General features: G+C 35.1%; 1 long non-coding RNA gene across 1 annotated transcript; it reads left to right on the top strand.

Annotated features, from left to right (window-relative positions):
- The first annotated feature begins 1,664 nt into the window (after positions 1-1,664).
- Positions 1,665-14,587, top strand: LOC107974779 (uncharacterized). The gene is made up of 3 exons (XR_001717780.4): positions 1,665-1,951; positions 4,963-5,123; positions 14,372-14,587. It is a non-coding gene; the product is annotated as an uncharacterized LOC107974779 (long non-coding RNA).
- Positions 14,588-14,925: the final 338 nt, after the last annotated feature.

Genomic DNA, 14,925 nt, shown 5'->3' with positions numbered 1-14,925 from the left:
TTAAATGATATAATTCTATGTCTTCGAAAAAAATTAAAGTTTAAGAAATCAGTTAAGTATAAGTATTTATACAAAGTTTATAACCTTTCCTTATACCAGCAAAGTACTTAGAGAGTAAATGATAGATAACAATGTTTCATTATTGCAACAAAATGGAAGGAAGAAAACAATAAATAGAAAGGGTTCTATAAGACAAATGTATGATCAAATGGAACAAAATTAAAGAGCTTTATTTTAATTATATATTTATATGTGTATAATAGGACAAGAAGACTAAATAAAATCTATATTTGTTTTCTTTATATGAACACTAAATAACAAATATTCTAAACCTGTCTATTAAAATTAATTTATTGTTTGGATAAAATTCTTTTTTATAGTAAGTGGAATATCAGAAAGCAGACTTAATAAAGTTATTTTAAAGTTAATCTCAAAAAATAAAAACAAAAGCAAAAATATAACCCTGAAATTCTGGTTAATCTTTGGCAGTGAAAGCTCCCCATAGTCCATCCATCCTACTAATTGTAACTATAAACTTTGAATACTTTTTTTTTTTTTGAGACAGTGTCTCACTCTGTCGCCCAGGTTGGAGTGCAGTGGCACGATCTCGGCTCACTTCAACCTCTGCTGCCTGGGTTCAAGCGATTCTCCTGCCTCAGCCTCCTGAGTAGCTGGGATTACAGGCGCTTGCCACCGCGCCTGGCTAATTTTTGTAGTTTTTCTAAGTAGAGACGGGGAACTTTGGATACATTTTTTAGAGTAAAAAAAGTAAATTAAAAATACCCTAATTGAAAACTCTGAAAATAAACATATTAGTTTTTTTAAGAGATGTCAAAATTTGAAAAAGCAACTGTTATTAAAGTGATTTGCATTATTATTTTTTTCCTTGGGATATTTTTTCCCATTCACAGAGTGGAAAAGCATAGGTGACTACAAGTCTTGCTAGACACTCTGCTGTCAATTTGGCTAGGAAAAAAACGAAAACAAAAACAAGTAACGGACATTCAGTAAATATTAGCAGAGACAAAGGAATGTTACAAAGGAAGCAAATGGAAATTTTTTAAATGAAAAATAAAATATCTGAAATTAAACATTTATTAAGTTCAACAGCAAAAAAAGAATAATAGTAGGAAAATATGTTGAACATAAAATAGTATGTCCAAAAAGCCAGATCTAACTTCTTATTGCCTACAAGGAATCAACTTTGAATATAAAGAAAATGGTACAAATTTATAGATCGATAACAATTCCCCAACATAAAGAACACAGAACAATGAATGAGACTAAAGAGATACTTTGAAACAGAAAAATAAGGAAACCTCAAAACGTGAAGGACAATATTAAAAGGTCTAATGTATTTGTAATTTCGGTACCCAAAGTTAAAATTGGGGCATACTTCTAAATACCCAAAGACTTTCAAAATCTGCAGTACAATCAATGACATACATTTACGAATGAAAGAAGCTCAGCAAATTCCAAATAGTGTAAGTGGGAGCAAAATGCCTAGGCAGATAAAAAGGGGTCCCTAGAGAATTTCTGGCCTTCTTCACAAGTGTTTACATTAGATGCTTTTGTGCAGATGAGGGAACCTGCCCAGGGCTTGTCTGGGCATGCCCACAGTGGACTGGAGCCTGACATGCTCACTGGGGCAAGTGGGTGGAGCCATGAGGAATTCATGCCTTGCACAGGGGAGGAGCCTGCCCTCTTGAGCTCTTGTGGTGACCTGGGAATCAATGTGTGAGGTGGTGCTTTTTAGCAGGAACCCCTCTCGCTTTGCAAATAGTTTTTTGTTTGTTTTCCTTTTTGCCCAATAGAGCCCTGCTCTACTGACCCTTCAATGTGCCCGTGTGCCTAAATATTCCTGGTCGTGTGAAAAGAACCCAGGTATTAGCTGAACTAAGGAGCACAATTCTGCAACATTTTGGCACCCAAACACGGGGCTTGAGAAATGGTGAGTAAGATGCGAACAAAAACGCCCCTTTTTTTCCTTTACCTTCTAAGCCTTTGTGTCCTCGGACTTTTTCTGAGAGTAGGGGAAATTATACCTCCATCCCCTCCACTCCTGTCTCTTCCAGCGGTCAGGAATATCAGCCTTTTCCTGTTTTTAAGGGATAGACAGGTGAACCAGAGGCTCCCTGCTCCCCTCTTAAGTTCCTCGCCCTGCTGAGGAACCCATTTCCATAAGAATAAGATTTTCTTCCTGCAGGCATCTTTCCAACTCTGCACTTTAAACTTTTCTGCCTTTCTCTACCCTGCCAGCAGTTAACTTTTTAGTGAGAGTTTTTTTTTTTTTTTCCTTTTAGAAGACATTTTACTAGGCCAGGAATTATAAGGATCACTGTTTATATTCTCTGTAAAGTTTTAATTATTAAAAATGATTCATGAGGTTGATTTTAATCTGTAGCCAATCTAGTGTGCTTTGCATGACTTTCTGTATGGTCAGTAGCAAACTTTGCTGCAGGTCTCCATCTAGTTTTACGTCTTTCAAGTGTGACCTGTAACCTCAGGGCAATGTTTCGTTTAGCCTCCACCATTTTACAGTGGCAGCTGGGTTCAATCCTGGCTTAAGGAATAAAATCCTTCTGGTTTGATATCTGGATGACCTTTGCAATTTGTTGATTCTTTTCCCCTCAACAGCCTTGGATTTTTCTTTCCCTGAGCCTTTAGTAAAGTTTGAAAGCCAGAAATATTGGCTGCTTGGCATAACTAAAACCAGATAACAAGGGATTTAAAACAATTTTCTTAAAGAGCACACAGCTTAGTTAAAAGTGTATATCCAAGTTATAGGCATATTTGAAAGGCCTTTATTTATTTAATTTTTTTTCCCTCTTGGATTTTGTTTTGCTGGAAAAAGGGTTTTTTTCTCAGTTGGCTGAATTCTTTTTCTCCATTTTGTCTTGCCACTCTTGATGCATGCACGTGAGGCTCTAAGATAACTCTGGGGTGCATGGGACTCCTTGAGAAAAACAGAAGGCACCACTGACCCCTTTTTGGGAAGAAATCTGTTTTCCTCATGGAACCCCAGGAATTAAAAGCAGATAGATCCCTCTCAAAATCTGTTTTTGCCTCCCAATTATGCCTGTTTATTACGCCCTAGAAGCAGCATGTTTTCCTAGCCCTGTCTCTTAAAGGGATCCGCCTGGAGGACAATAATCCTATTAGGAGACTGGCAAATGAAAAACCTTGTGGCTGCTGAGTTTTCTTCTGCCTGGCTGTGTAGTTATATATGTGTTGTATTTGTGATGTTTATAAAAACAGCTCTAATTGGCCTAAAGAAAAATAAGCACTTGGATCAAATATTTTTTAATGGAAAGATAAAAGCTGTGGTAGCTTTTAGTTCTCATGACTTTAATCTTTGAGAAATAAAAACAGCCTTAAAGATTATTTGGTGAAATGCAGATGTCATCAAAATTTAAATAGGTGGACTAAATTATGCACGTCAGATACTAGGTTTGCTAAATGTTTTAAGGCTATAAAATGCTTTTTGAGAATGATTCAATTTGCTGGCTTCACAACTGGTAAGGCCCGGAGACATATATTACTAACCACGCCCTTAGTTGTGCTGGAAGGAGTCAAACCTTGGCTGCACCTAGCACATAATTAAAACAACTTACCAGGTTTTACTTTAAAAGTGAAAATTGCTAGGAGTTACCATTATAACATGTAATTGAGACCACTAAAAATATATTTACATTTGAGTTATGTGAGAACAGTAAAATATGTTTTTAGTAAAAGATTATAAGAAGGCATAGAAATGTAAAATTCTGCCTAAGGTTAAAAGATTGTTTTGAATTAAATAAGATAACAGTAAAAGTTCAAACAAGTTGTGGAAGGATTGCAAAAATTAACCTTGCAAAGGAAATCCCATGTGTGAACATATTGACTAAATTCAAAGAATATTATATGGTTTTTCTGTAAATTCAGCATTGAAATAGAAGCATAACAAGGTACTCTTAAAGCAGTAAGCTACTCTTCAGCAAAATTTGTAAAGTGTTATAACAGATTTTTGCTTTTAGAATTTCTGAGTCATCATTTTAGCAAAGTAAATAACATGGTAATCTGGAATCCTATTTCATAACATCAAGTATTTTAAATCCCTAACATACTTAACAGCCTTCCCAAAATCAAACTTCAGTTTCAAAATTGTCTTTCTTGATACCAGACTTTTGGATGCTACAGAGGACACCTGCAACATCAAAAAAAGTAAGGTAAATGGATTATCTGATATGTTTTAGGTACATGGGATTGACAAAACGGTGTTCAATCCTTTTTAGGTTGTATTTTTGTGAATAATACTAATAGTACTAATAATAATACTAACGTATGGTTCCAAACTTTTATGGGATTTAAAAAATTCTAATGTTTGAGCATATACTATCAATCATAATTATAGCTATTATGTTAAGTTATTGTAAACCATGGAGATAACCAAATTTATTTGTCAATCATGTTTCTGACTGCAACTACCCTGGACATTTTGTTACTCACAAACCATTGTTGTCTTGTTTTGATCCTATCCTCTTCACATGATGTTTATAATCAGCTATGGAACTTTGACAGGTGTTCTCAAATGCAGGCTTCTGATAACTTTGGAGATTGTGACATTGGAATAAAGGAAAAACATACAGGACTCATGAAAATTGAAATGTTCATGGAGAGCAAGCAAAACAAGAGTTAACTGAATGGACTGAACTAATAGAAAACTGAAGTAATCTTTTTAGCTTTTGCTTGGAATATTGCTGATCATTATTTTGTTTTTCAGAGTCCAGGAAACTTATTTTGAACTATTTATGACCTTTAATAATTGAGTAAGGTGTACTCCTGTGAACAAAATTTGGAGCATTATTTGTCTCTCTCTGCCTGGCTTCTCCAGAATTTGGAAACTAATATTGAGTATTCTTAACTTATGGCAGTATAGTCATTTGCATCAGTGCAATAAGAATCCTTTTTCTTTTGCAACAGAATGCAATTGGAGAAACTGGTTGTTTTACCAGGCGTTGATTGGAAATGTGTGCTTCCCTTTAAGCAGTCAAGCTCAACTTGCAGAGCTGATGGAAACCCCTTGGGAAAACTGGCCTCAAACGTTTGTCTACACAGTCCACATACAGGGTTCTTAACCTGCGGTGAGTAAAGAATGTCACTTTCCAACAGGCCCAGATATCATATGCTCTTGGGACCTCAAGAAGAGAGGAGTTTACACAATTCAAAGGTGTGTGAGGATACAAACCTAGGGCTGGGCTCAGCTTTAAATGGTCTTATCTGAGATTCTTTGTGAAACAGATTTTCATGAAAGCCAATCTAGAGGGCCTACGTAGAAATAATTGTTTTTGCTGCACTTTATGCACATAATCAAGCCAATTATAAGACTAAAGTCTATATTGCAAGCAACACACTCCTATTATGATTTGTTTTTAACAGAAATGAGAATGAGACAGAGAGAAATTATGTTTCAAAACTTATCATCATTAGTTTCTAGACTTATTATTTCTTTTTAAGTTTTTACCTACATTTTAGACTGACCCTGCTTGTGCCTGTGAACCAACCAACAATCTCTGGCTGCAGCTCAGAAAGGACAAAAGAGAATGGGTAATGTAAAAATCTGGATCAGTATTTTAGTTCTGAACAATTATCCTGCAAATCCTGCCAGCTGATGGGAATAAATAGGATGCCCATCATCCGGAGGTTTACTTTTTGGGAAAGTAAAACCAAGGGAGCTAACCAAAGTAAAACCCCATACACCCAAATCTTAGCAAGCATAACTATAGCCACCAGTTATCCGGGTGTGTCACAAGACACCCTTTTCTTTCCTTTGTTGGAGGAGAACTCATTTCCACAGCTTCACTTTAGCATTATGGCTTATGTTAAGGAGTCTATGCAACTTCCATGCTGAGACACGTTTTTGGTCCCAAAGTTAATTCCAAGCTTTGTGTCAAAAGCCTAAGAAAACTGGATCTTAGGGATCCAGAAGCCAGACAATAATGAAAGTCAAAAGGCACAGCACAGGTGAGCATGACTAATTCCCGCTGATTAAGCCAAGCTTCCTGTTTCATGGATAAAGGTCATGCTAGTATCCATGGCATAAATGAGGTCTAGAGAATTAAAAGGCTACTGCCAGCAGGGGAGATAGGGAGGACATAAGACAGGGCAGCTATTCCCATCCCCTAGACCCCCTGTTAACATGGATGAAAGCCACTTTGACACCCATGGGTGGCACCCTGTCACAGTTGGTGGGACTCAGCAATACAGGGACAGAGGAAAGAAAAAGGAACAACTCACTTTCTCTTCCTCACACACCCTGAGTATTTGCTAGAAAAAGAAAGGAACCAGGCACACATGCTCCTCTATTTCTAGATGAGTAGCCATTCATCTTTAGTCTGCACCCTTTTAGAACATGTCCCGAACCCCTGGGACTCTTCTGAAAAAAATGCCTTCTTTTTTCCTTTTTCTTCCTCTGTCCTCTATTCACTGGTAGGTAGGTAATGGTGTCCCATACCACAGAACACTTCCCTCAGATGTATCCTTCAAACTGGGAGGAGTTAATTTCTCAAACCGTAGACTAATTGGCTTAGGATTAGGTTCAGGGGAAGGGAACACAGAAACATGACATGCCAGCAAAAGGGTAAAAGGTTTTTTTTCCCCGTTAGGCTTTTGGCCTCTCTCTCCCTGTGCAAACTGGTAAAAGGCCTCTGGATTTTCTAGTTGTCCTTACCCACTGCTTGTTTTGTTTTGATACATATTTTCTAATAACCTGTTTGTCTCTTCTCACTTTTAGGCCATCAAACTCCAGTCTGCACCTGGAGCCTTGGATGATGGCCTTTTTTACTGGGAACCCTGAAATAGGCCTCTGAGGGAAATCTGATTGCCATTTTCCCAAAACAGCTTCCCTGACAATAGGAAGCAATTAAGATTGGTCTTCATCCTTATCTTTATCCTTATTCTCATGGCAGTTAGAGGTACTTCTTTAGAGGGGGGAATGAGACAGCCAAATGCCTAGGCAGATAAAAAGGTGTCCCTGGAGAATTTCCAACCCATCACACAAGTGTTTACATCAGATGCTTTTGTGTAGATGAGGGAAACTTCCCAGGGCTTGTCTGGGTATGCCCACAGTGGACTGGAGCCCAACCTGCACACTGGAGGAAGTGGGTGGAGCCACGTGGATGTCATGCCTTATGCAGGGGAGGAGCCTGCTCTCTTCAGCTCCTGTGGTAATGTGGGAATCGATCTGTGAGGTGAGGACCCGGTAGCAGGAACCCCTCTCGCTTTGCTGAAAGTTTTATTTTTCTTTTTGCCCTATAAAACCCTGTTCTACTAACCCTCCAATGTGTCTGCATTCCTAAATTTTCCTGGTCATGTGACGAGAACCTAGGTTTTAGCTGAACTAAGGAGCAAAATTCTGCAACATAAAGTCTAAGAAAACTATGCCTATATCCATTAAATCAAATGTTAAAAAGCAAATATAAAGAAAAAGTCTTCACAGCACTAGAGAAAAGTGAAACATTATACATAAAGAAGTAATAATTTGAATGGATTGTCAGAAACCATGACTAGAAGACAGAGGAGCAACATTTTCAAATTTCATAGAGAAAGGAAAAAAAGAAAAGAAGAAAAAAAACAAGACATAATAAAACACCGGTCATTTTAGTATTCTATACCCATTGAACATAACCTTCAATAGAATGTGAAGTAGACATATTCAGGTGAATAAAAAATCAAGAGAATATTAGTTATGTTCTACGTGAAATTATAAAGGAAATTTCTCAGACTAGGTGGAAATTATACTAGTGAGAAACAGATTTGAAGGACTAAAGGAAGAGATGTTAGACTGACAAAGTCAATTTTTAAAAGCAAGATCTAACTTCTTATTGGCTACAAGGAATCCACTTTTAATATACAAAAATAGGTAATAATTAAATTGCTAGAAAATACATTTCAAATAAAGAATCAGCACATGTAGCTTGGAGAAGATATATTAACATAAAAAGGACTTCAATAAAAGCAGTATTATGAGAAGACATTTATGCAGCCAAAAAACACATGAAAAAATGCTCACCATCACTGGCCATCAGAGAAATGCAAATCAAAACCACAATGAGATACCATCTCACACCAGTTAGAATGGCAATCATTAAAAAGTCAGGAAACAACAGGTGCTGGAGAGGATGTGGAGAAATAGGAACACTTTTACACTGTTGGTAGGACTGTAAACTAGTTCAACCATTGTGGAAGTCAGTGTGGCGATTCCTCAGGGATCTAGAACTACAAATACCATTTGACCCAGCCATCCCATTACTGGGTATATACCCAAATGACTATAAATCATGCTGCTATAAAGACACATGCACACATATGTTTATTGCGGCATTATTCACAATAGCAAAGACTTGGAACCAACCCAAATGTCCAACAATGATAGACTGGATTAAGAAAATGTGGCACATATACACCATGGAATACTATGCAGCCATAAAAAATGATGAGTTCATGTCCTATGTAGGGACATGGATGAAATTGGAAATCATCATTGCAAGTAAACTGAGGCAAGAACAAAAAACCAAACACCACATATTCTCACTCATAGGTGGGAATCGAACAATGAGAACACATGGACACAGGAAGGGGAACATCACACTCTGGGGACTGTTGTGGGGTGGGGGGAGGGAGGAGGGATAGCATTAGGAGATATACCTAATGCTAGATGACGAGTTAATGGGTGCAGCACACCAACATGGCACATGTATACATATGTAACTAACCTTTACATTGTGCACATGTACCCTAAAACTTAAAGTATAATAATAATAAAATAAAATAAAAATTTATCAGAAAAACAATATCAATTATAATGTATATACCTAATAAGAGAGCCTCAAAATATTTGAAACAAATCTGACAGAATTAAAAAGAATGGATAAATTCACAATTATAGAAAAAGATTATACGCCAGTTTCTTAATAATTGATACAACCACTGGAGAAATAATAAGAAAGCAAAAATAAAGACATAGATCCAAATAACACTTTGTACTAATCGATATTTCTAGAAAACGGCAGTCAACATTGTTTTCCAGTGTTCATGTATATTCACCATGGTAGACCCTTTACTGTATATAAACCTAATGTTGATAAGTTTAAACAGATTAACAATTTATAGAGTGTATTATCCAGTTACAATGAAACCTAATTAAAAATTAGTGATTGTACTCTAGGAAAGCAAAGCTCTTTTAAATCATCCATTAGTCAAAGAGGAAATCTCTAAAATGTAAATTCTGTGAAAAGGGAGTTTAGTTTTACACACTGTTTTGTTCCCAGCATCTAGACGAGTGACTGGCAATTAGTAAATTGTTAACAACTATTATTATAAGAAATGCCCCAGGGGACAGAGAAAGAAATGATAAGGAAATATGCAACGATTTTTCATGAGAAATAAATGATGAACAGGTTTTTCATGAAAGATGTAACAGAGGCCCAGCATGGGGCAGGATGGCAATACACATTGGTCTATCTCCTAGGAAACACACAGATTAATGGCTAAAAACACATGCCTACAAAAGACAATACTTAGAGTTTACAATCAAGACTCTATTACGAACTCTATAAACTAGAGCAATATTCTAAAATTATTGATTCTTTAGTTTCCTAATAGAAAAAACTTAAGAAATAATAAAGCAAAGTTTTTTGTTGTTGTTTTATGGTCAAGCTTAATTGAAGTGATTTGTGTTAATGTGCTCAGTACAGTAACTGGTTCGAAACAAAGAAATCAATGAATAATACTATTATCACAATTATATGCTGTTAATGCCAGAAAGACTAAGCATCTGATTCCTAACATCAAGGTTTGTAAGACTGTGTGAACTTTGTAACCTCACTTAATCTCTTAGATATATATTTCCTTTAAGGAAAACATGGGAGAAAAGAGCATTTGTGTGCTATGGAGCAATTTAGAACTCATTTCTTGGGGGAAAATGGCTAATATAATATTAATATTAGTATTATTGTGATTAAATGGATTAGGAGGTTCTACAAAGAAAAGTAGGTTAATTTAGAGAATAAATGTAAACTACAAATACAATAACTCATTTTATCAAACTATTTTGGTGTTATGGATTTTTACACAGTGAACAAAACACACTTGATTTTCTTTAGGAAATGATACACTATTATTAAGAAATGAGTATATAGAGGCTTAGCTCTATTTTTGAAATGACTCTCTAAGGTCTTACAAATTGAAAAAGCAAAACCCAAGACAAAAAAAAATTAACTTGCAAAAGTCAGTATTATCTACAGGAATTAACAAAGAAAAAGACTCAAATCTCTGAATATTTAATGTGTGGGTTTATGAGTTGTTTTTTTTTTTTTTTTTTTTTTTGCTCTGTTTTGTTTTGTTTTTTTGAGATGGAGTCTCACTCTGTCACCCAGGCTGGAGTGCAGTGGCGCGATCTCGGCTCACTGCAACCTCTGCCTCCCAGGTTCAAGCGATTCTCCTGCCTCAGCCTCCTGAGTAGCTGGGACTATAGGCGCCCACCACCATGCACGGCTAATTTTTGTACATTTAGTAGAGACAGGGTCTCACCATATTGGCCAGGCTGGTCTTGAACTACTGACCTTGTGGTCCACCCACCTTGGTCTCCCAAAGTGCTGGGATTACAGTTGTGAGCCACCGTGCCCAGCCAAGTTTAATATGTTGTTCGATTTGTTACTTTCCTTTGTCTCTGCTTCCCCTCTCTGAATTAAAATCAATGCCTTGATTTGTCAAATATGTAGTGAGCACCCACTATGTATAAATCTTTGCATCATTTGCCACAAAAAAAGGCTGATATCAGTTATATAAAGCATTAGAATGTACTAGAAACAATAAGGAAAAAAGTGACAGATAAATACAACAGAAATAGAATATATCTAATATTGCTTTAAAGTTATAATTTGTAATTTTAATTCAACCTGTAGCAGTCTGGTTAGTTTTAAGTATTTATTGAAATTCTATGGACTGTATTTGTAAACTGAGGGTTAAAACAAATAGCCTGCAGATTTTCTGTATGGACTTATTAGAATGGTATATATAAATTGCCTGCCTGATATAAAGTAAGTCACTTCATATATAGTAGTTACTGTTACTATATTTGGGGAAAACCATGAAAGTTTCATAAAAAAAAGTGTCCTTTGAGCTTTTACAAACCAGCTTAGTAGGTAGAGTCTGAAAGTTAAATGTGTGTGTGTGCCCGTGTGTGTGTGCACGTGTGTGTGCCATGGCCCACTTGGACAATTTGTTCAGTTTTACAAACTACCCATCAAAATATGTGTTTAAATGCATAAATTACATAGAAATACATAGTATTACAATAAACATGAAATATATTGACAATTATTACAGTATTTTATAAATTGTAATATATATATGCTTCTCATAACACAATAAATAAGAAAGCATTTAAATCTAGGTAAGTTAAGTTTTATGTTTCAAGAAGGATTAGTGTAATGAATGTAATGGCTGAACATTAAACTCTAGGCTGGTTGTTAACTGCCTTTTACATATTGATCAGCAAATGATTGTGAATGGGCAATGATGGAAAGTAACTTCCTGTCTGGGTCAGAATTGGAGAACTCTGAATTTGAGTGTTTTGTGGCCTAATGACTATTGCCAGGCCCAATATAGCTCAATAGATGGCCAGTTTTATGGCATAGCCATCTGTAGAGAGGAAGATGGTAATCACTAATGTTTTGTTGATCAAAATAATTATGATTTTGCAATAAAGATAACTATAAATGGCTTTTTGAGGTATCTGCAAAAGATATATCAAATGAAAATAATCTGAAATTTCAAAGATGTGTTGTTTCCATGCCAGATCTCAAAATCCCTGAATTTCACACACAGATTCCATGAACTCTAAGTTAAGAACACATGATCTGGATGTTTGACAAAATACCTTCAGCAGGAATAATGAAAGCCCTGACATTTCTGTGTGCATAAAAACTGGAAAACTTTAAAAGTAATAAATCACTAAGTCTTTATAAAAATCGATGAGTTAGGTGTGTATTAGCTTATATCGCAGATGAGGAAACTGTAACATGGAATGGATAAATAATTTGCTAAAGTCACATAGATTGTGAGTAGGAAACTGGAAATTGAACAACAGCTGTATTGCTTCATGGTCAGTGGTTAATGCTTCAATAACTACACTAAAAGGCTTATTTAAAAGGCTTTTTTCACAGATGCATTTATTCTCTTCTACATAATTAGTAATGAAATTTTAGTAATATCTGTAGCAAAAAGAACCAGGTTTAGGTTGTTGTACAAAATGGCAAATGCATAGAGGGTCAGTTATACCACGAAAAGTTTTATGAATACTCAAACTCACCTACTAATGGCAACAGTGAGAGAATATGGAGGTCATCCTGAAGAGACATCATCACCCAGGCCTATCAAATCTAACCACTCTTATGTTACTTTCTCATTTTTAATTTAGCATTTTTCATATGCTGCCATGTATATGCCATTTTTCACTCTATATGATTTGGGAAGATTTTCTTTAAACAATAAAACAAAATTATTGACCACACCCTCAACACTAGGTGATCATATATTTTAGGCTAAATCATTTATCCTTATATAAAAGGAATAATATTATCCCTGAAAACATAGAAGACTGATTGGTATATACATGTGTATACATATATATATATATGATTAAATCAATATGTATATTCAACCTGAGAATGACTTTTTGATATCACAATACCCTTGAGTATCAGGTTTTTGAAAGGATCTCAGACTTCTAGAAGTCCAGTCTGAAAATGTAATCTTTGGAAACACAGGTATCAAAAGGTTTTCAAAATATTTGAGTGTAAAACAGAATTATTTACTAATAAGTTATTAATATTTATATAAAGCATATAGCCATTTGGGATATTAAATATTTTTATGTTATCTTTTGTGGCACTATGAAAGATTGGAGTCTTTCACGTCTATCACATTGTCATTTTAAAATACACTAAATAAATCTAAAAATAGTAATTATAATAACTAGTCATCAGAAGATCTAGGCTTTCAGATGTTAAAAATTATGACTTAGTCACCTTCATGGAAGCATTTAATTGAGCAAGAAACTCAATGTGAAATTCATATGTCGCTACCAAAAACTGTCATAAATCAATGTGCTTCATTACATTACTGCCATAAATAAGTGGCTTAGGTGGAAAAAGAAATATGTTTTGTGATATTATTCAGTAACCCATTTTAACATTGGAATCTTTAAAAAAATCAAATCCAGCTGGTCATGTATATCTCATAGATTGCAGGTCTTTTCCATTGTAGACTGACTGCAATTTGGAAATGTGGATTTGTCAACCAGGAAATGTATGAGATATGAAGATGCTGTCTGAGATAGTTGGTCCTTCAGAAATCTAATAGAGCAACAGTCTAGATATACTGAGGAATAATAGCTATATGTTAATAAATTCCATAATTGTTCTCATAGGCTCAGTGTGATTCAGCATAGGAAACTCATAAAACATTGCTATGGCCTTTAGAAGACTGAAATGCAAGTCTCCTTGAGCAACAGGTTACTGAAGAGATCTCAGACTCTTACAAGTCCTGTCCAATAGTGTAACACATTTATGTATATCCTATATCCAATAATGTAACTAAACTTAAACTACCCGATAACTAAAATTATTTGGTAAAGCTCCTATATTTCATCCACCCTAGATAAAATAATGCTGGTTAAATTTTCATTTTAAAGAATTGTTTGGTTATTGGCTAAATTTTAATGAGCCATGATCTTAGTTTAGTAAATTTTTAACATAAAATTATGCTAAACAAGATATGATATATAAACAAAAAGACTTTAATTTCTTAGGCTTCTTTTTATGGTGCACTTTGCCATTGAAAAATTAAATTTTTATGCTATAAATTCAGTAAGGTCATACATACGTAAAACTTTCTATAATAGTCTCGATTTTGAGATGGCTTGAGGGTCAGATGTAAGGAAATTTTACATAGGTTAGACTGTGATTAGTAGACTGGATTTTTTTTTTTTTTTTTTTTTTGAGTTGGAGTTTTGCTCTTGTTGCCCAGACTGGAGTGCAATGGCATTATCTCAGCTCACTGCAACATCCGCCTCCCGGGTTCAAGCAATTATCCTGCTTCAGTCTCCGGAGTAGCTGGGATTACAATAGACTGGATTTTATCAAGGAATGTATTTCTTCTAGAAAATAGATACACTTTCAAAGATACGTTAATTTACATGAGAGCTTGCCTGTGTGCACAATAGAAAGCCAAAAATAAAGAGGTTATCATCTAATGGCACAAAGTTTTCATATTTCATAAGCTTGCATTTTCTTTTCTTATTAAACACCGTCTCACCTTTCTTTTTCAGGAAACACTTTCTGAAAATGTCAGAACTCTTGAAAACATGGATGAGGAAAAGCATAAGTACTGCTTTATGCTTGTCTTATGAATTTTAAAAGATGTAATTTAAAGGTACTTTAAAGTGATATTTGTGCCCTTGTAACTGATTCAAAGTAGACTGCTAAGGACAATAAGTAATAAGAGTCTACAAATATCAATAAATTATGAGAAAAAAACGGTCTAATGGTACTTAAAATTGCATTGTGATTTATTAAATAACATATTGAACAGCTCCACCTGTAACATTAAGATTCCATTTGAGCATATAGAAAATATATTTATCGCAACCTGAAGTGATTTGGAAAGTATGCTGGGAAGAAAATATATTTACAAATTAGTCTCAGAGGGTAGGTATCCTGTAGCCAGATGGAATAAGAAGAGAGGGAAGGGAGATTTTGTTCAAAGGGGGAGCATAAGCTAAGGAATAAAGCCACAAGCAATGATTAAATTAGGTAAAGTGCAATTAGCTGAATATTGCATAAGCATACATATGGGAAGAAGTGGAAAAAGGAGTGACAATAT

This window comes from Pan troglodytes, chromosome 4, assembly GCF_028858775.2.
Source record: "Pan troglodytes isolate AG18354 chromosome 4, NHGRI_mPanTro3-v2.0_pri, whole genome shotgun sequence".
Classification (NCBI taxonomy): domain Eukaryota; kingdom Metazoa; phylum Chordata; class Mammalia; order Primates; family Hominidae; genus Pan; species Pan troglodytes.
Note: the sequence above shows the minus strand (reverse complement) of the source record. Positions and strands in the feature narration are given on the sequence as shown.